General features: G+C 38.7%; 1 long non-coding RNA gene across 3 annotated transcripts; it reads right to left on the bottom strand.

Moving 5' to 3' along the window:
• Nucleotides 1-997: 997 nt before the first annotated feature.
• LOC147829176 (uncharacterized) lies at nucleotides 998-20,536 on the bottom strand. Of its 3 annotated transcripts, none has more exons than XR_015449457.1 (3): nucleotides 16,698-20,536; nucleotides 12,834-12,934; nucleotides 998-9,060 (listed from the first exon to the last, which is right to left on the bottom strand). It is a non-coding gene; the product is annotated as an uncharacterized LOC147829176 (long non-coding RNA). The 3 variants fall into 3 exon arrangements; XR_015449459.1 differs by having other exon boundaries at nucleotides 998-5,394; XR_015449458.1 differs by having other exon boundaries at nucleotides 998-4,650.
• Between the last annotated feature and the right edge of the window lie 6 nt (nucleotides 20,537-20,542).

Here is a 20,542-nt window from a genome sequence, read left to right as displayed (position 1 = left end):
AATCTGACCTGGAACCAGGTGGGACTCAGTCCCTCGCCCAGAAGAGGCCTCCGCGTGGCCCCGGGAAACAGTCCTCCTGCCCGGTCGGTGACCACTGCCCGCGCTTCCCAGGGCGGGTGCCTGTGATGGGCATATCTTCTGTTGTGTTGGTGTTCCCTTCATTTATAGAATTTTTTAATGTACAAATTGCACTCAACTCTATAAAGGCAAATGCTGCTTTTTGTAGCTCATATAACAGGGTTCCATATTTGTAGCATACTGCAATAGTATTTTCTACATCCAGCTCTTTAAGTGATCCTTGTTCTGGTGGCTTTGTGTATGTGTGCCCTAGTTGAATTAAGGAACTTTAAGGGTTATAAAATGAAAGCAAAAAAATAAAGTATTTGTTTTCTGCTAGATAGAAACAAAAAGTACTATGGCTGAATTTGAGTCTAATCTGAATGTGTATGTATTTTGTTGAACATTGCTTTCCCTTACATTTTGTTTTGTTTATATTTTTTTCACTTTTCTACCTTTTCCATCTTCTTTTTAGCATTCTGAAACTTTCCTCATTGCTTTTATTTTTCTTCTAATGGGTTAAAAGTGAGTACTTAGGGTTTAAAATGAGAAATTACTTAATGAATATGTCCTGATCAGTAGAGATGGTTTGACTTTATTGCTGGTCACCCTAAAAAGCTGTGCTCATGAATACTATACTATCACAGCAGTGCCTTGATGACACACCATGCAATTTATTGCACTACATGTGACTGTCAATGGTCTAGTGATCACACATATGCCACAGGGTGACCCCCCCCAATACTCCTTGATGGACACTCAAAGGACTCTGCAAACTAAGCCCTCTTGTAAACCTTCCTGGAGCCCACTCCTTTTCAGCTACTGTAGGGAACAGGGAAAGGGGACGTTACTAGAACCTCTGCAGTAAGTCCTAGTCTCCTGTGAGCCACGGCAGCACACGGCAAATTACAGGAAATGTAGAAAAATGAGACTGAGAGGCTGAGCTTTGGGTCTGATCACTGCTGCTCTGGGCAGCAAAAACGAAAGACCCCAGCTTACCACACCTTTTATTCAGTACATTGGGAGAAACAAATGTAACAAATGACTTGCAGAGAGTTCAGTACAGCCTGTGTAAATAAGATGTAACAATCCAAGAACAAGGAGGAACTGAGTAGATGTTTGTTCTTCGCAGGATGTTTTCAGCTCCCAGGATGTTTCTTGTCCTGGAGAGTCACAACATCACTGGATCGTTGAGGTCTCAGTTGTGAGCAGAGGCCAAAATGGAGTTATGTCTCAGAATTCCATAGCTGGGCTGTAGGCAGGAGAACTAGGCTAACCAAACGATTTTACCCTAAAATTATGTAGCATTGCTCCTGACAAGCCACTCTGACCTGCATGCCCTCGTCAAGCACACAAGGACCCATCCCATTCAGTGCGTTAGTTTGCCCCTTTGGAGTTGCAGAAATACCCCCATTTCTTTTATTTTCTTCACATCGTGCTCGTATCCTGCCCTTATTTGTGGTACACCTCAAGACTGATTCCCTTCTTTGTGTACTTCTCAAACTGCATGTGATATTCCTGCAGTAGATTGCTATGCATTTTTTGTCCCTACCTCTCTCACCCAACACTTAAATATGTACTACTCATTTTTTTTTTTTTTTTTTTTTTTTGGTACCGGGGATTGAACTTGGGTCCTTGCACTTGCGCAGCAGGCGGCGAAACCACTGAGCTAAATCCCCAGCCCCAGCTACTCTTACCACATGCAAAATTTTCAAACCATATTTCCTTCTTTTGTAGAGCTCTTAAGAAAATGTTCAATATTCAACAAAACGTGTTGTTTCATTACTGCCTTCTCACAGAGCATTTAAGTAGGACGTATAATTTCAAAATAACAAAAAGAAACTTCCTCTGTTAAAAGAATAGTAATATAATGTTTTGTACTGTTTCATCTTTATATATAATTCATTTTTTACAATGATTTCAAACCACTGTTCCATAGTCAAAAGAGTGTTCTTTCGTAAAAGCATCATTCTTATTCATTCATTTTCTCTCTCTCTCTCAGCAGTACCTGGCATCAAATCCAGGGATAACTACCTCTGAGTTACACTACTAGCCCTTTTCTTTCTTCTTTCTTTCTTTCTTTCTTTCTTTTTTTTGAGACAGGGTCTTGCTATGTAGCCCAGGCTGGCCTTGCACTTGAAGCAATATTCCTGCCTCAGCCTCCTGAGTGCTGGGATTACAGGTATGCACCACCACTGCTGGACTCTTAGCCCTTTTCTTATTTTGAGACAAGGTCTCCCAAAATTGCCCTTGGGGGTACTCAAACTCATGAGCCTCCTTCCTCAGTGTAGGGAAAAATGAAGTCTAAGATGGCTACACGTTGGTTCACGCTGTATGTGCGTGGAGGGGGTGATTTCCAGTAGCCATTAAGTCCAAGTCAGCAAGATTTCGGCACAGGCACACCTTGTCCGTCTCACTGTAAGTAACTTACAAGGTTGTTACTGGCACATAGCCAGTACTGTATATTTTGGTATAAATCTAGACTGCCATGAGGGCTGGCAGGAGACTAAGTAGCTGTGGACTGCAGCAAGAACGGGCTGGCTAGGGGTGAAGAACTGTTGTGTGTGTACAGGGGCAGAGCGGCTGGACAGATAGGGCAAGTGGGCAACTGGGCAGTGGCTGGTGGTAGCTGAGAATAAAAGATGTTTAACAGTGCCCACAGCTCTGCATTCCTTCTTTGGGCTGCCTGAATCTCAAGTGAACAGCCCCAGCCTGAAATGGTGACAAGGTAACCTCCCTGTATGTTGTGATTACAGGCATGTGCCACCATACCAAGCTAAAAACGTGTCCTTAAGCTATGTGTGTTAACTATCAAGATAGATTTCTTTCTTTTCTGATGAGGGCAACATTTAGTAAGTACTGCAAAAGGTTAATTTTTGAAATCGTCTTCAGCTAGCCAGGAAGAAACTTGTATTTAGTGAGAACTATAATCTAATCTATGTTCTCTTCTATCAAAACAAAGCATTTACCTAGCCTTTTCTTGAGAAGAGACTAAAGAACATTTAAAGTTACTGGTATTTCTTTTCCTAAAGCAAAATGAAGTTTTCCTTTAGTATCATTACTGTCAATTTTTGTGAAGTTTGTTGTTCAACAGGGACATGCTTTCACTCTTTATTTCTGTCAAGTTGTTACTTTTTTTCCAGGGTGGAAATAAGACAAAGCATAAGGAAAGGTAAAGAAATCTGGCACTGTGCCCAATGAACGCACTAAAAACTCCTGGAGATAAAGGCTCTTGATATACAAGGGAAAGGGAAAAGGAATGTTATCACTTACGTGCATGTTTTCTTTAGCTTGGGTATGTAGTTTTACTTCCTTTATTTTGACATTTATTCACTTCCCCTGTCTTAAATTTTTGCCTGAACTTTGAGAAAAACACAACAGTATAAATATAGTGTTACGGCTTGTGTCTAGCTGTCCCCCCAAACCCTCATGCACTCATAGGTAGTGTTTTTCAGAAGTGGCTGGATCTAGGGAATGTGATACTGCGATTAAGGGTTGGTGGCACTGGATTAGTCCACTAATTGATTTGTCATAGTTCTGGGTGTGGATAATGGAAAGGTCCATGCTGGGTGTGGTGGCACCACCCAAAAGGCTTCTAGCCTGGATGGCATAAAAGGGAAAGGGTGGCTTCTGCTTTCCTGCTTTGCTGCTTTCTGCCTGCCGTACTATGGACTGTTTCTCCTCTGTGATGCCCCTCTGCCATTGCAACCTTGCCTTGGAGCTGACTATGGACTGAAACCTCTATAAACTGTGAGCTGAAACAAACCTTTCCTCTTTTAACTGTGGGTATCAGATATTGTGTCTCAGTGATGAGAAAAGAAACTAAGACATATACTAAGCTTTATTATGATCTTTTCCCATATGTAGGATAGAATTCTAATGTTAAATGAAGTTCTTCACTAACTTTTTCTCTAAATTTAAGATATATATAATATAAATAAATGCTATATGTGAATATATAATATATGGCAAACTTTAAAACTAAAAGAAGACAGAAGCTTCATCATAGTTATACAGTACTTTTTAAATCAGTTGTCCTTAAATATATCTTCTATACATATTTTGGGGGGAAAGATCTTAGGCTATATGTAGTATAAAATTAAAACAATTACATACGGACCTATACCAAAATATTAACGATGGTTTTATCTAGATAGTGGAATACAAATTCTTCTCCTGTTTTTTGCCAAATGAAATAGTTACATCTTAGCTAAATGAAATAGTTTCAAATTATTTTATATTTAGGCAGATAAATGTAATACTTAAAGTAGGATTATTGCAGTGTTTTATTATTTCCATAAGTGCTATTAATTTCAGTAACAAATAAGAAGCATTATACGTTCATATTTAATTAACATTTCAAGGAACAAAAATACACCGTTGAAGAAAGAGTTGTAAAATTAATTAGCCATAAAGAAAAAGTTCATTTCATCCTTCACATTCTCAATCACTGAGAACCTGGGTGTAAACTGGACTCATCATTCAACTCCTGCCAATCTTTACCCTGGCCCCGTAGCCCCACCACTGTGGGCCATGATGAGGTAATTCTTTGGAGTCTTTACTGGCAGAGAACTCTAGGGGATCTTCTTTCTCCTATAATGAAAGGTACAGTGCTATCAGTTCCCTAACACCCATAAAAACTACGTGCCACAATGTTCTCACGTAACTCCAAATAGTTCTTAACTGCTGAGAAAAATCACACAGAGTGCTTCCACTTATTAAAAAAATACTTCAAAGATAAAAAATATCTGGTTTATTCCCTTTGGGGGACAGGGGAAGAAGAGAGAGAATAAAAAGCCCAACTCCACAGCTTTTAAAATTATGTTTCATTGTCTTTTATTCTGCTGTGATATTGTATTCTGGCATGTAAAGAAAAATTAGTGAAACACTGACCTATTAAAAAACAACTCTGGGGAAGTGTAGCTCAGTGGCAGAGCATTTGTCTAGCATGATGGGGACCTGGGTTCCTTCCTAAGCACTGAAAATAAAAAAGGAAAGAAAAGAACTCATAAGAAGGTGACCACTGTAATCTTTATTGTTAAGATCTCTAATAGCATTAAGGAAAATAGTTGCCACATGATATAGGGCATACATTTCCCCAAATTAATCTACTAATAAAATAAATTAAGCATAATTTTAACTTACTCTATGTACCTACATTAGAAATCAGATTATGGCTAACATATTTACACAAGACATATACCTATACATGAAATACGAACACATAATATAGATTAGATGAAGTGAGGGGAGGTTATGTACCAAGCCAAGTCAGTATTATGAAACAAATAATGTATCTCTCTCTGTAGTGTTCACTGCAGAATATAATCTTAGTACCTGTAAAGGAATTTTTTCAGACAGTCACTTTGTCAGTCAATAAATGTAAGGCTAACCCATGTCCAAGATATCTTTCCTTCTAAGAAGAACATCTAGTGTAAGTTAGAAAAGAGGATCTGGTATATTATATTAACATGGAATGAAGAGGACAGAAGCATAGCATATGCAGAATATTTACATAGCAGCTTACTCATGTAAAAGAAACACAGACAGGTGATGGCTGAAAAGTTAAGCAGATGTGAACTGACCACAGCCTGTGCAATTAAACAAGAATGTAGGGCTGGGGATTTAGCTCAGTGGTTTCGCCACCTGCTGTGCAAGCACAAGGACCCGAGTTCGATCCCTGGTACCAAAAGAAAAAAAGAATGTTGGTATCGTATACACACATGGGGCTTAGACATATGTATATGAAAGAGAATTTGACATAACTACATACATAACTACATGTGTGATGCAGTCACTTGTGAGCATGCTCTGTTGCATCAAGAGTACTCTAAACAGTAAGTAGCAAATGTGTGTTCATAGTCTCATATAGTTTTATACTAGCTTTGTGATCTATATTCCAAAACTTAGGCAGTATTCTAATTAGCCCATTCGGAATAACACCTAAGACCAAGTCAAAGGCACCACATGTTTGTACTGGAAATGGAAATAATCACAAGCATGTGTCATGTCTCTGAAAATAAGGATCACTTGTTTGTGAGGTGGGGTGAGGTGGTTACTGGGGATTGAACCCAGGACCAGTGCACTGAGCAACACGCCCAGTCCTTTTTAAATTTTGATCCAGGGTCTCATTTAGTTGTTAAAAGCCCAGTCTGGGCTTGAACTCAGCCTCCCAGGGTGCTGGAATTACAAGGCGGGTCACTGGCTAGAGCTAAAAACCCCTTCTTAATGATGAAGAAAAAGAGGTAGTCAAAGAGCACGGATCCCAGAACAAGAAAATTAGTAGTGACCCCGAGGATACATTTACAAACTTGAATTTAAATTATACACACACGTCTCTATTTTTATACATACACACACATATATTCACACAGTTATATGTATATCAATATATCTATTCATTTTATTTTTAAATATTTTCTAAGACGCTCATAACCAAACCATGAACCAAATAAAAACTATCAATAATGATAAATTTGGATAGGAGTAGTTTTCTTTTTTTTGCTTAAATTCTTTTATTGGTACATGTTAGGTATACAATAGGTTTACATTTATCATTGGGTGCTTGTACCTGTACATGATGTATCTTGGTTTTTGTTTTTTCCCCATTACCTGTCCACCCTTCCCTATTTACAAAAACTTTGTTTCCATTTTTTCCTTTTCTCATAATTCTTCCTTTCCCTTCTTCCCTTTCCCCTTCCCCTCCCACCATCCCTACCCCTTTGGACCTTTTCTTCCTATTTCAAATTATCAATTATTCATTTTAATCATTTTAATCCTTATTTACACTTTCAGTTTCTCACACCAGAGAAACTATTTGGTATTTACACATGTGTGTCCTACTTATTTCACTTAAGAGTATGGCCTCAATATGCATCCATTTAGCTATAAATGTCTCTAGTTTCACATCCTTTATGGCTGAGTAGTAATCCATTTATTAAAAAAACCACATCTTCTTTATCCAGTTTCCAGGAGATGGGCACTTGGGCTGTTTCCAAGCTTTAGCTCTTATGAACTGTGCTGCTATAAACATGTGTGCACATATATCTATATGGTATGATTCTTTTAATTCCTTTGGGAAGATCCCCAGCAGGGGAATAGCTGGGTCAAATGGGACCTCTAGCCCTAGTTCTTTGAGGTATCTCCATACTGATTTCCACAGTGGTTGCAGCAGTCTGTACTCCCACCAACAATGGAGAAGGGTTCCTTTCTCCCTGGATTGGAGTAGTTTGAAAAAGTTTACAAGGATTGCTACAGAACTATCAGTAGCAAGTTTTATTGTTGTTATTTTTTTGAAGTGCATGCCAAGTGCGTACTTGCTGAACCACACACTACTCCCTGGAAAAATTCTTAATAGATTATCTAAATGAAACAATTTACAGTTAGGTCAGATCTGAAATGAAGGACATGAGCCAAGGAAATGCCAGGTTACATTTAAGGGCTAATTATACCTACAAGACCAAACATTACAGAGCATTTATTTTGGCATAAATTAAATACCAATACTTCCAGCATGTAAAATATGATACTTAAAATGAGAGAGAAAGAAAACTATGATTCATGATCTCATGTGGTTAAATGGTTAAAGTAGGAAAAAAACAAAGCTTCTAATGACAACTTTTGAGCGTTTTCTTTTTCACTACTCCTGATTTTATTTTTTGCTGGTTCATTTTCAACAAATCACGTTAAAGCAATATTTAAAAGTAAGGATCTAATGCACACTTCTTTTGGCTAAAAGCAACAATCTTACTGTAGTGTGGCTTACAACGAGGTGGAGCTTTTTCGGTCTTGCACACATAAGCAGTCTGTAGAAGCAGTCTGTGCAAGGCTTTGGCAAGTTTCTAAATATACTTCCTTCCTAATAGGACTAAAAGATTTATTATTTGTTGTCAGGGTTTCTTGGCCCAAAGCCAAGCAAGATGACCTTGTCCTTGAATAAAACAATAGGACACTGCTTCCTGTCACGCCTCTCTGCAAGCAAGCACAGTGGAAACCCTCCCAAAGAGATAAGTTTATTTCACCTCAGGAAATATGTGTCATAATAGACAAAATAAAGATCAGATAAAAGAGAACGGTACTCTTCACCCAAAAGGGGCATAACCCTATAATTAGCACTGGTACTGATTTTGTACATTGCTAAGGAAAAAGCAACAATCAAATTATATTAAGGAGACACTTAACCCAGTGCTTACAAATGATGTCAAATTTTCATGGTAGGATAAAAGAAAGTTTTTTGAAATTGAGAAACTGATTCTTCTTAAATCTGGTCTAGTTAACAGAGGGGGCGGAGGCAGAGAATAAGGTCGCACTCCTTTGCAGGGTCTTTAATTACAGTCCTTAACTTGACAGGCTCCTAACATCCTGCACCCCAGCACCTGGACTGACCTCTTTCTCTAACACAGTTCATCCCGCTGGTGATGATTTTGTTTTTCCTCACAACCTCCTGTATCCTCACATTCTGCTATACTTCCCTGCCTTGCATCCTCACCTATTATTTTTCCAGCTTTGAAAAGACTTCTCTACTCCTGACTCTTCACAGTGATGAATGGTTTTAAATTCCATTCATATCCTTAACATATGTTATGGGGAAGAAGGAGAATTCACTCCAGATAGGTTCACTCAGTTTAAATTTCTACGGACCAATTACAAGAATTAACAAAAATTAAATATTACATATTAGGTACTACTGAATCACTATTGAGAGGAGGCCAAGATAAATATGAGGAAACAAGAAACAAGTCAAAGTCAAGCAAAGGGCACTGAAAGAGGAGAAATGGGAAGAGAAAATGAACCTGAAGTGTTTGTAATCAGACCATGTTATCCCAAGCCTAAAAAGCATGGTTCAGGGGAAAAATATGTTTATAAAGGGAAGAATATAGAGTATAAAGGGCCTTCAGTGACCAACGGGAATGCAGACAATGTTATTCTTCATCCTTCTTGGATAAGGAACTTACGAAGGGATGAAACCGACGCCACAGCTACACATGGTCGTTACACATGGACCTGTGTAATGTGAGAGGTGGTCGTGAGTTACAGCTGGGCTCCGTGATGTATGCAGGGCTCAACAGGGCAGAAACAGAGGAGACAAACAGCGAGGCTCAGCACCTCTGGGGGGGGGGGCAGCAGTCATTGTCAAGCCAGCAGAAGTTACAAAGGGAGCAGGCTGAGGAAGTGCAGACATGGAGCTTATGTTTAGAGAGTGGACCAGCAAAGAGGAGGCAGGATGATCTCTAGCCCAGGAGCTCAAGGCCAGTGACATCCCATCTCCAAAGGAAAGATATACAGTTGTCCTCTGTGTGCACAGATCCCAGTTTCAGATTAACCCAATGGTAGATAGCACGTTAAAAGCAGCAAAAAGGAGAACACACATGGTAGAGGCCCAACACTGAAAAGTTGGACGAGGAAGGAACTGGACTAAAGGGCATCCTTTCTTGATCATCCTTATTCAGGCTTTGAGATAATTCATTGCAAAATGAATTATTATTATCATTGCCTGAGGCAGGCAATGGAATTCCATAGTTAGGTTCAATGTTGACCTTATGGGAAAATTTGATTTGGTTCTCATCCAATTCAGTTTGTGACCAGAATCATCGAAAGAATTAAGTTGATGAACTGAGGTACCACTGTAATTTTAATCACAATATCATTGCTCTATTATATTAGCAGTGATTCAGGCCTGGGGTTTAGCTTGGCCTTGGCGCTTCGAATGCCTTGAAAACACAAGGTTCTAAGTTTGATTCCCCAGTACCAGAAAAAAAAAAATCTATCGGGGGGGGGGGGGAATGTCACACATGCCAAGAAGGAGTAGTGGGGAAAAAAGTACGCACTTTAAAAAAGTTGTATATTCTACTAGTTAATACCAGGTACCATGATTCTACACTAAATTAGACTGCATTGGGCCACCTAAGAGAGGTAGGTAGCTTTGTGGTTAAAGCAAGGCCTCTGAAATGAGACAGACCTGGGTCCCAAATGATGGTTCTGCCACTTATGAGTACTGTGTCTCTTGGAAAAATAATTTATCTGTTTTCCTTGACTCTAAAAAGACCAAAATATATCTTGAGAGGTTTGTATAAGGAACTAAGTCAGATAATGTATAATACAGTGCTTACTATTCAATTCATGCTCAGTAAGTGGGAGCTACTGAAATTTACCCCCTACCTTTAGTAAGGCACTCCCCTCTGTGGTATACTGTTTCTTATTACTTAACCATGACAAGGTATGATAATTTAGTGGGATAGCCCATCACATAAACCAGTAATTTATATAATTGTGAAGCTGGAGAACAAATGACCAGTTTGATAGTATTAAATTCATTTACTTTAAAGTGATCTAAAAATTTAAAAAATTTACAAAGTTTCAAAGGCATTCCAAATTTGTAGGATTTTCAGAGTCATCAAAGGTGGGCAAAATTGGGAGGGGAAGGCTCTATGGTACAAAACTAAAATGTTGATAAATTGAGTAAAGAAACTAAATATTAGCCCAACATTTTCCTCAAGATATAAGGTCTATAAAACTTTTTTTATATAACATCAGTTTACAATCTATACAACTACTGCTCCATGGTGGTCTTTTTTTTTTTTTTTAGTACTGGGGATCGAACTCGGGACCACTGAGCTAAATCCCCGGCTCTCCAAGGTAGTCTCTTGAAAAATTCAGTTTTAGAAAACACTTCTGAAATGTTAATAATCCCCTTTTATTTTCCAAATCTCACAAGGTCTTTACGTTTTATATTTACAAAATCACAAGATTCCTCTGATGCTAACTGAAAAGCACTATATCACTATAAAAATACAGCCTGGTTTTGGGTGCATTTCTGGTGATTCATATTAGCGTTATCAACTGATCATATGGAAAGGGGACAGGGTGATGTGTGATAAAATATGGCCTGTGACTTCATTAATCCAAAATTCAATTAAATGAGAAAGTCATGTATATTTATTATACAACTATTATGTGCCAGCAGTATATAAATGAAGAAAACCCCATAAGATCTGAACCATTTTGATAAAATACAGTGACTGAGTTTACTACATGTGCCAAATGGTAGCAAAAAAGCCCTCCTCCCAATTTAATATTTGTTTTCTTTAGTATCACTCAATTCTGTACTCAAAGAAAAAAAGCCACTTTTAAAAAACCACCAATGTTTTGAAGGACCAAAAGCAAAATTATTTGTGAATTTAGCAATTTGGCTCATTTGAAATTAGCAGATTTTTCTCATAAAGCAACACAGGTTGAGGGAGGGGCATTCTCACTCATTTTTGCTCAGCAACTGTGGACCAGACCACCAGTTACTGAGGGCCAAAGCAATTTTCTCTTATTCAAGTTCTCAACTATAATTAAGATTTAAAGGTCTGATTATTAAACAGCAAAGTGCAAATCGCCGATGGCCTAGTCAGCGAGCAGACAGCAAGCTCTTGGTGTCACCAGCTGCCAGCTCCACTGCACAGGATTCTCTGGGGGAAATTCTTGGATTCTGATTTCTAACATGTCTCGAGGGGAATACCACTTACATCTTAGCGAAGTTACTTTTCTTGTTTCCGAGACAAAATACCTGACACAAAGTTAAAGGAGGAAAGATTTATTTGGCTCACAGTTTGTAGAGGTTTCAGTCCACAGTGGGCCGGCTCCAAGACAGGGTGGCATAAAGATGCATCACTGAGGAGGGCCAGTTCATGGCAAGCAGAAAGCAGCAAAGCAGTAAAGTAGGGAAGAAGCAGCAGCAAGCAACAAGCAGCCCTCTTTCTGTCCCTTATATTCTATCCAGGGGGAGTAGCCCTCACACCCAGGGTGGGCCTTCCCATCATCCAAGCACAGAATTATGCCAAGCCAATCAGGGGGCCAATTTAGTAATCACACTCCCTTGATCCCAGCATCACACCCTTGATCCCAGAATCACACACTGTTGATCCAGCCACCTCTGAAAAGCCCCACCTATGACCACATGAGGCTTTGGGAGGACATCTAGACACAGCCATAGCATGTTTTCTATGAATTGCTTGATACCAAGTTATTTTATGGACAGTATTACTTTTGCCTTACCTTACATGCTAGGGAGATATAAAGCACTCATCAGGAAGGTACTCTGTGCACTCTTTGGTGATCTCTGTCCTAACTGCTCTTGTCTTCACAAAGCTATTAATACTTTTCCTTCCTCCCTTGACCACAAAATACTTTTCATAATTGTCTTTGCTCATTAAATTTATATTAGTAATTTAAATACCATCCTTCTTTATTTTTAAAAAATATCTATGAAAAAGGTGACCAGGGAGCCTTTGTTTTAAATTCTGTTTCTAAGTTTCCTCAAGTACAGTTTAACTAGAACTCTTACTTTTACCTAGAAAAATCATGACTACAAAGCTTAATTTCAAAGATCCTGCTAATAAAATCAAACTACAATGGAATGCCTTCACAACTACTTTTCCTATTACTGGAATTAAGTACAAATAATAAGCTCCTTCAGATTTGATACACCTCTGAAATACAGCACCCCAATTATATAGCACCTCAATATATAACACTAACATCTCCATCAAAATAATCTGAAGTTTATTCACAAACAACAAGTATCTATTTTTCTTTTGGTACCGGGGATTGAACTTGGGCCCTTGTGCTTGCGAGGCCAGCAGAACCACTGAGCTAAATCCCCAGCCCCCAACAAATATCTAAGATTAATAAAAATTCCCCTTATAAATTATAGCCAAGACAAGTTCAAAACACTAATAAACAATTTTCCTGAAGGGAATCTTGTAAAAATCAAGTAACTGTGTTTTACATACGTGATGGAGAGTCTCCAAATCAGGTGTAAATATTGGTTGCTTTGGAGTTTTCCGTGAATACTTCTTCATCTTCCTCTTGCTATGTTCTACAGTGTTGGTAACTGTCAAAATGAAAATTAATTGATTTGAGTTTTGCCTTCAAGTTTAACACTACCAGCTTCTATTTTGCCGTAACAGTCAAGTGGCTGACCAATATTCTACAATAACTTTTTAATAAGCATATAAATTTAGCCAAAAAATAAGCAGAAGTTTCTAATAAAAATATTTAATATTTTACATGGTTAATGTACAGTGTGTACATGAAATTGTTATTAAAATACAGTAATAACTGTATATTAACAAACTTGATAAAACCCAGCACTTGGAGGCAGGGAGCGAAGTTGAGACAGGAGGATCACATGTTGGAGTCCGGCCTGGGGGACTTAGCAACTTTAGTGAGATCTTACCACAAAAATAAAAAGTTACCACACACACAAAAAAGAGCTGGGGATTTAGTTTTATGTGAAGGCACTGGATTCAGTCCCCAGTACCAAAAAGAAAAAAAAAATTAAATATCCATGTCCAGATTCTACACCCTGAAAGATTCAGATACATCCTCTTCCAATCTGATTTTCTGAAGCAATAATATTGTAAGGTGTGTATGTTAAGGGCTCAGATGTGGAAAACCAATTATTCCCCAATTCTGAAGCTTCCAATTTTCCATGTGCAACTAATATTTTCATCTCATTTATTTAGAAAACAATAGATCATTCCCTTCCTTGAGAGCTTCCAGCGAATTTAGTATTGTTAAGTTTATACTTTCAAGTTTTAGACAATCTTGTGTATTGCAATCGCTGATCACATTTTCACATTGGGAATTACAGCCATTCTGGGGAGCTGAGACTGCCCTGAACCTATTAATTTTTATTAATTAAATACCTTAATTACCCAACCAGTGCAAAAATTCTGAAGAATTTATAAACTGAACATGAGGAAGTTATTTTCAAAAACCACCCAAGGATGGCACACCCCTTGACCCTTTAGAGGGAGACAGGAAGTATAAAACAAATTTTAAACCTGCTGTGGAACAGTTCATCACAATATCCCACACACCAGCACAGACTTCAATAGAAATCATATCTTCAATTTATAGGTGTGGTTTTGAAGATGAAAGCTCAGCCTGTCATATCCAAGCTCAAACTTGGATTATTCTACTTCTCTGTGATGGTAAATAGGACATTTAACCTCTGCCTTTCTCTTCTAAGAAACAGCATAAAATTTAAATTCCATATTCAGTATAGCTGTTGTAATCCATAAGCTATATTCTATGAAAAATATGGCATTACATATAATATTAAATTCTTTATACACTTACAGCTATACCCTGACAAGGCAACTGGGGGTAAATAATTGCAATTTTTAGATGAAATAATTTTATGTTTCTAATAAGACTATCAAAAAATAAGTTTGGCTGAATGAAATATAAATTATTACTCATTCACCAACTGAGAGCAAGTTCTGTTTCTCATCCTATTTATTCTTGGGCACCCACCCTGGTTTCATTTTCAAAGGTGAGACTGGAGTCTTCTAAGTAGCAGGGTGAATAAAATGTGCAAACAGCTCTGTCTACTTTAATAAATATTCAAATCTATTTGTTCGATCGGTTTGCTGCAAAAAGTATGACACATTTCATCAAAGCTTCAGAAATCAGTTTCAACATGCTTCCATATGATGAACTCAGCAATACTGAAACATGTAACAAAATGGCTGAGTCTCAAAATCACTTTGCCAAATAAGACACCAAACACAAAAGTCTACAGTGCATGATTCCACTTACGGTATATGAAATGCTAGTCAGAGATAGAAAGCAGATAAGAAGTGGCAAGGGGGTCGGGGGTCAGGGTAGAAATGATGACAAAGGCAGAAGCAGACCTCTAAAAGGATGAAAACTATTATAGTAGTGTTTAAAAAGACTACATATACTTGTCAAAACCCAATAAACTCTAAACTTAAAATTTTTTATGTAAAGTATTTTTCAATATAATTGACAAAACAAAATTCTTAAACATTCAAAGAAATTATGCAATTTATTCAGAATTTATTCAGAAGGACAGGGAAAAATGCACTGGTCATTTATCAGACTGATGCCAAATTTTAAAAAGGTATCAGGCTTAAATTTTTTTAAGTTAATGAAATATTCCACAGTTCAATGTAGTTTTCTTTCTTATCTGCCATCTGTCCCCTAAACATTGGTGTGAAAAGTTCCCATTATCATACCAAGAGAATGGAAGAATTTCAACCAAAAAATACTGCAAAACAAACTTTCAAGAAGTAATGGAATCTAGAGCCTTTAGGCAACAGACTTTTTCAGGGACACAATGATCGCTTGGTGAAACAAAAGACAAGTAAGACAAAAAAAGCTCAATAAACAGAAAAAAGGTAAGCAGTGCTGCCTAAAATGTTTAAAATGTCAGTTTTGGAGAATTACAAAAGGATATTTTACTTAGCAAAGTAAACACTGGAGGTTGTAAGAGCTATACTTTAAAGAAAAAGCAATTTCTAAAAATCACACTACTGTAAAAATTGGAGCCCAATTTGCTATCAGCAAGGCACACATTAGTGTTTCAGTGGGTCACAAATGACAGTCACAAATCTAGACAGGCATAGCGGCGCATGCCTATTACAGCAGCACTCTAGAAGCCTGAGACAAGAGACTTCAAAGTTAAAACCCCAGCCTGGGCAATTTAGCAAGACCCTGTTTCAAAATTTTTTAAAAAGGGAGTGGGGATGTAGCTCAGTGCCAAGGCCCTGGATTCATTTCCCAGTACACATTTGCACAACAAGCTGTCAACATACATCTCCCTCCCTCCTAATGTCCTACAGATGACAAGCCTTAGTAGTTTTTGTTTCTCAGATTGTAAACTGTTTTAAAAGTACTGAACTGAGATACATTATGTGTATGTGCATATTTAGCACAAATTTGTATATAATAAAAGTCCTCATACAGCTAGGTGTTAGGGCTGAAAAGGACTATTCAATTATCATAATTATGGTTTGAGATCAAAACATTCAACTAGAAGCTTTTCTAGAGTCTTCAAAATTTCAAATCATTGTTGCTATTACTGGGGGTGGGGACGGGCACTTTGTTGCTTGAGGGAATAAGGTTTAAATGAAAGTGGCTGAGGCAGGAGGATCACAAGTTAGAGGTTAGCATGGGATACACAGTGCGTTTAAGGTCAGCCTGCACTATTCAGGGAGACCTTATCTGGAAAAGAGAGGGAAGAGGAGGGGGAGAGACCGACCACTAACAAACTTTAAGAAATTAATCTAAAACCCAATGGAAATTATAATGAATAACCTGGGATTAACTTCTTTCTCGGAGACAGACAGAAATGATATAGGACAGCAGAAGCTGTATGTAAATTCAGAAATAGAGATAGGCCTGCAATTTCTTTCTGAGGAAAGACAGAAAACATGGGCGTGGCAGGAATGGAAAAAAAAGATTCGTCAGAGTGGTCCAGTTTTGGAATAGCTGAACGAAACTGCTGAGCAATAAATACTGGCTTCATGTGCCTCCCTGTGGTGCACACGTCTCGAATCTCAGCACTTGGAAGGCTGAGGCCGGAAGGTGGCAAGTTCAGCCCAGCCTGGGTCACTCAGCAAGACTCGGAAAATAAATGAAAAGGGCTGTGGATGGATGCTACTCGGTGTGGAGTCCCTGAGTTTAATTCCCAGTATTATTTTTAGAGAGAGAGAAAGGAAGAAAAGAAAGGAAGAAAAAAGAAAGGAAGGGAGGAAAGGAGGGAGGGAGAGAAAGAGAGAAAGAAAAAGAGGAAGGAAGGAAGAGAAAGAAAGGAAGAAGGAAGGAAAGAAAGGACTACTCACTTCAGCCTTCAGCCAGGGCTGGGCAGGGGCGCGCAAAGGACGGGCGCGTCCCTAATGGCATGCGCATGCGCCCCCGGTTCCTCCTCAGTGTTCAGCAGCAGCCCGTGTGGCTCCGGGCTTGGAAGGCGCTCTCGGAGGCTCTTCGGTGGCACATGCGAGGTTCCCTCTGCATTGCCCGCAGGTGTCAGACGCCGGCGGCAGGGATGGAGCAGGCGGCCGAGGCACGGGTGCCCACGGAGTTAAGAGGCCCCTCAAGTTTCCCCCGCCGTGGCTCTGAAGGGCCTTCGGGTCCTCGTCCTCCCCGCAGGGCTCCCTTTGCTCGGTTTCTGTGCAAAGCAGGAAACCATCTCACTGGGGCGCGGGGCGAGGAGCCAATAGGGTCACTAACGCCGGGGAGGGGTGGAGCCACCGGATCACTAAGGTCAGGGGGCGGGGCCACCAGGTCACTAAGGTCAGGGGTCACTAAGAGAGGGCAGGCCTATTTGGAGGGGAGTAGAGGGCTGGAAGGAGAAAGGGAAGCTGACTGAGGCAGGGAACTCACTTCCCTCCTCTTGCTATCTTGACAGAATTAGGGACAGCTAGCCACTACTTTTTAAATTTTTAAAAATTATTTTTATTAATGTTATCAGTACAAGATTACATTCATTATGGGGAATTGGTACATGTGCATTAACACATCTCAATTCTTTTTTTCCATTTCCCCATCATCCCCTTTATTACTATTTTTTCTTAAATTCTTTTTTTTTGGTACCGGGGATTGAACTCCAGTCCTTGCTGCCTGCACAGCAGGCGGCGAGACCAGTGAGATAAACCCCCCGCCCTTAAATTCTTTCATTATTACATTTTAGGTATGCAATACGGATACATTTATCATTGGGTGCTTGCACCTGTACATGATGTATCTTGGTTCTTATTTTTTCCCTATTCCCTGTGCGCCCTTCACCCCCTCCACCCTTCCCTATTTACATAGATTTCATTTCCATTTTTTTCTTTTCTCATAATTTTTCCTTTCCCTTCGTTCTTTTCCCCTTCTCTTCCAATCACCCCCACCCCTTTGGACCTTTTCTTCCTATTTCAAATTATCAATTATTCCTTTTAATCATTTTAACCCTTATTTACACTTTCAGTTTCTCACACTAGAGAAACTATTTGGTATTTACACACGTCTGTCCTATTTATTTCACTTAAGAGTATGGCCTCAATATGCATCCATTTAGCTATGAATGTCTCTAGTTTCTTATTCTTTATGGCTGAGTAGTACTCCATTTTATTAAAAAAAAAAAAACCCACATCTTCTTTATCCAGTTTCCAGTTAATGGGCACTTGGGCCGTTTCTAAGCTTTAGCTATTACAAACTGTGCTGCTATAAACATGGGTGCACATGTATCACTGTGGTATAAATCTTTTAATTCTTTGGGGAAGACACCCAGCAGAATAGCTGGGTCAAATGGGATCTGTAGTCCTAGTTCTTTGAGGTATCTCCACACTGATTTCCACAGTGGTTGCACCAGTCTGCACTCCCACCCAACAATGGAGCAGGGTTCCTCTTTCCCCACAGCCCCTCCAGCATTTGTTATTGGTTGATTTCTTGATAGCAGCCATTCTTTCTGGGGTGAGGTGGAATCTCAGTGTTGTTTTCATCTGCATTTCTTGAATGGCCAGTGATGTTGAACATTTTTTCATATATTTATTTGCTGCATTTACTTCTTTGTCTGAGAAATGTCTGTTCATTTCAGATGCCCATTTTTGAACTGGGTCTTTGAATTTGGGGGGTCTGATTATTTTCAGTTCTTTATATATTCTAGATAGTAAGCTTGTCTGAGGAATAGCAAGTAAAAATCTTTTCCCACATTGTAGGTTTCTGTTAGCTCTGTTGGTGGTTTCTCTTGCAGTGCAGAAGCTTTTTAATTAGATGAGATCCCAGTTGTTGAGTCTTTCTGCTAGTTCCCGTGCTACTGAGGTTTTGTTCATAAAGTCTTTTCCTATGCCAGTGTCTTCAAGAGTTCTACCTAACTTACCTTCCAGCAAGTTTAGTGTTTCTGTCTTAATATTTAGATCTTTAATCCACTTTGATCTTAGTTTAGTGCACGGTGATAGGTATGGGTCTAGTTTTAATCTTTGGCAGGTTGAAATCCTGTTTTTTCAACACCATTTATTAAATAGGCTATCTTTCCTCCAATGAGGGTGGCTGGCTCCTTTGTCAGAGTTGAGGAGGCCGAGTATGTTTGAGTTGTTTCTGCATCTTCTAATCTATTCCACTGATCCTCGGGTCTGTTCTTTTGCCAGTACCATGCTGTTTTTATCACAGTAGCTTTGTAGTATAGTTTCAAGTTGGGGATTGTGAAACCCCCAGACACGTCTCTGTTGCCTAGAATTGCTTTTGCTATTCTAGGTCTCTTCTGGTTCCAAATGAATTTTTGGATTTTTTTTCTAGTTCTGTGAAATACATTGTTGGAATTTCAATCGGCATTGCATTCAATCTATATAGTAGTTTTGCAAGTATAGCCATTTTCACTACATTGGTTCTTCCTACCCAGGAGCAAGAGATGTCTTTCCATTTTCTTATATCTTCCTTGATCTCCTTTTTCAAAGTGCTGTCGTTTTCAGTGTAGAGGTCCTTTGCTTCCTTTGTTAGATTGACTTCTAGATATTTCATTGTTTTGGATGCTATTGTAAAAGGAATTGTTTCCCTAATTTCTCTCTCAGTGAGTCTGTTATTTGTGTATAAGAAGGCTATTGATTTTTGAGTGTTGACCTTGTATCCAGCTACTCTACTGAATCTGTCAATTAAGTCTAGAAGTCTTTTGGCAGAGTTTTTTGGGTCTTCTATGTAAACTTGCATATTGTCAGCAAATAATGACAGTTTAACTTCTTCCTTTCCTATCTTTATTCCTTTTATTTCTTTCACTTTTCTAATTGCTGTGGCTAATGTTTCCAGAACAATATTGAACAAGAGTGGTGATAGTGGGCATCCTTGTCTTGTTCCTGATTTTAGTGTGAAAGTTTTCAGTTTTTGACCATTTAGTATGATGTTGGCTGTTGGTTTTTCATAGATAGCCTTAATCAGGTTGAGATAAATACCCTGTATTCCAGTTTACTGTAGGGTGTTTATCATGAATGGGCGCTAGATTTTGTCAAATGCCTTTTCTGCATCTATTGTGATGACCATATGGTTTTTGTCCTTGACTCTGTTAATACAGTGTATTACATTTATTGATTTATGGATGTTGAACCATCCTTGCATCCCTGGGATAAATCCGACTTGGTCAGGGTGTATGATCTTCTTGATGACCCTCTCTATTCTGTTTGCCAGTATTTTGTTGAAGATTTTTGTATCTATGTTCATTAGGGAGATTGGCCTGTAGTTCTCTTTTTGGGTTGGGTCTTTCCCTGATTTTGGAATCAGAGTAATACTTGCTTCCAGGAATGAATTTGGAAGTCTTGCTTCCCTTCAATTTCCTTGATGAGTTTAAAGAGTAATGGCAGTTATTCTTTAAATGTCTTGTAAAATTCAGCAGTGAACCCCTCAGGACGGACCTGGGCTTTTCTTTGTTGGCAAATTTTTTTATTACCTTTTCAATTTCACTTATTGTAATTGGGATGCTTAGAATTTCTTTATCTTCTTCATTTAACTTTGGCAATTCGTATGTATCTAGGAATCTGTCCATTTCTTCTGTGTTTTTCATTTTATTAGAGTACAGGTTCTCAAAGTAGGTACTGATGATCCTCTGGATTCCTGCTGAGTCTGTTGTGACTTCACTTTTTTCATTCTTAATTGCATGGATTTGAGCCTTTTCTTTCCTTTCTTTGATAAGGTTGGCTAAAGGTTTATCGATTTAGGGCAC

This window comes from Heterocephalus glaber, unplaced genomic scaffold (genome assembly GCF_053883595.1).
Source record: "Heterocephalus glaber isolate CG9 unplaced genomic scaffold, H.glaber_assembly_v1.0 deba00000716, whole genome shotgun sequence".
NCBI lineage: Eukaryota > Metazoa > Chordata > Mammalia > Rodentia > Bathyergidae > Heterocephalus > Heterocephalus glaber.
Note: the sequence above shows the minus strand (reverse complement) of the source record. Positions and strands in the feature narration are given on the sequence as shown.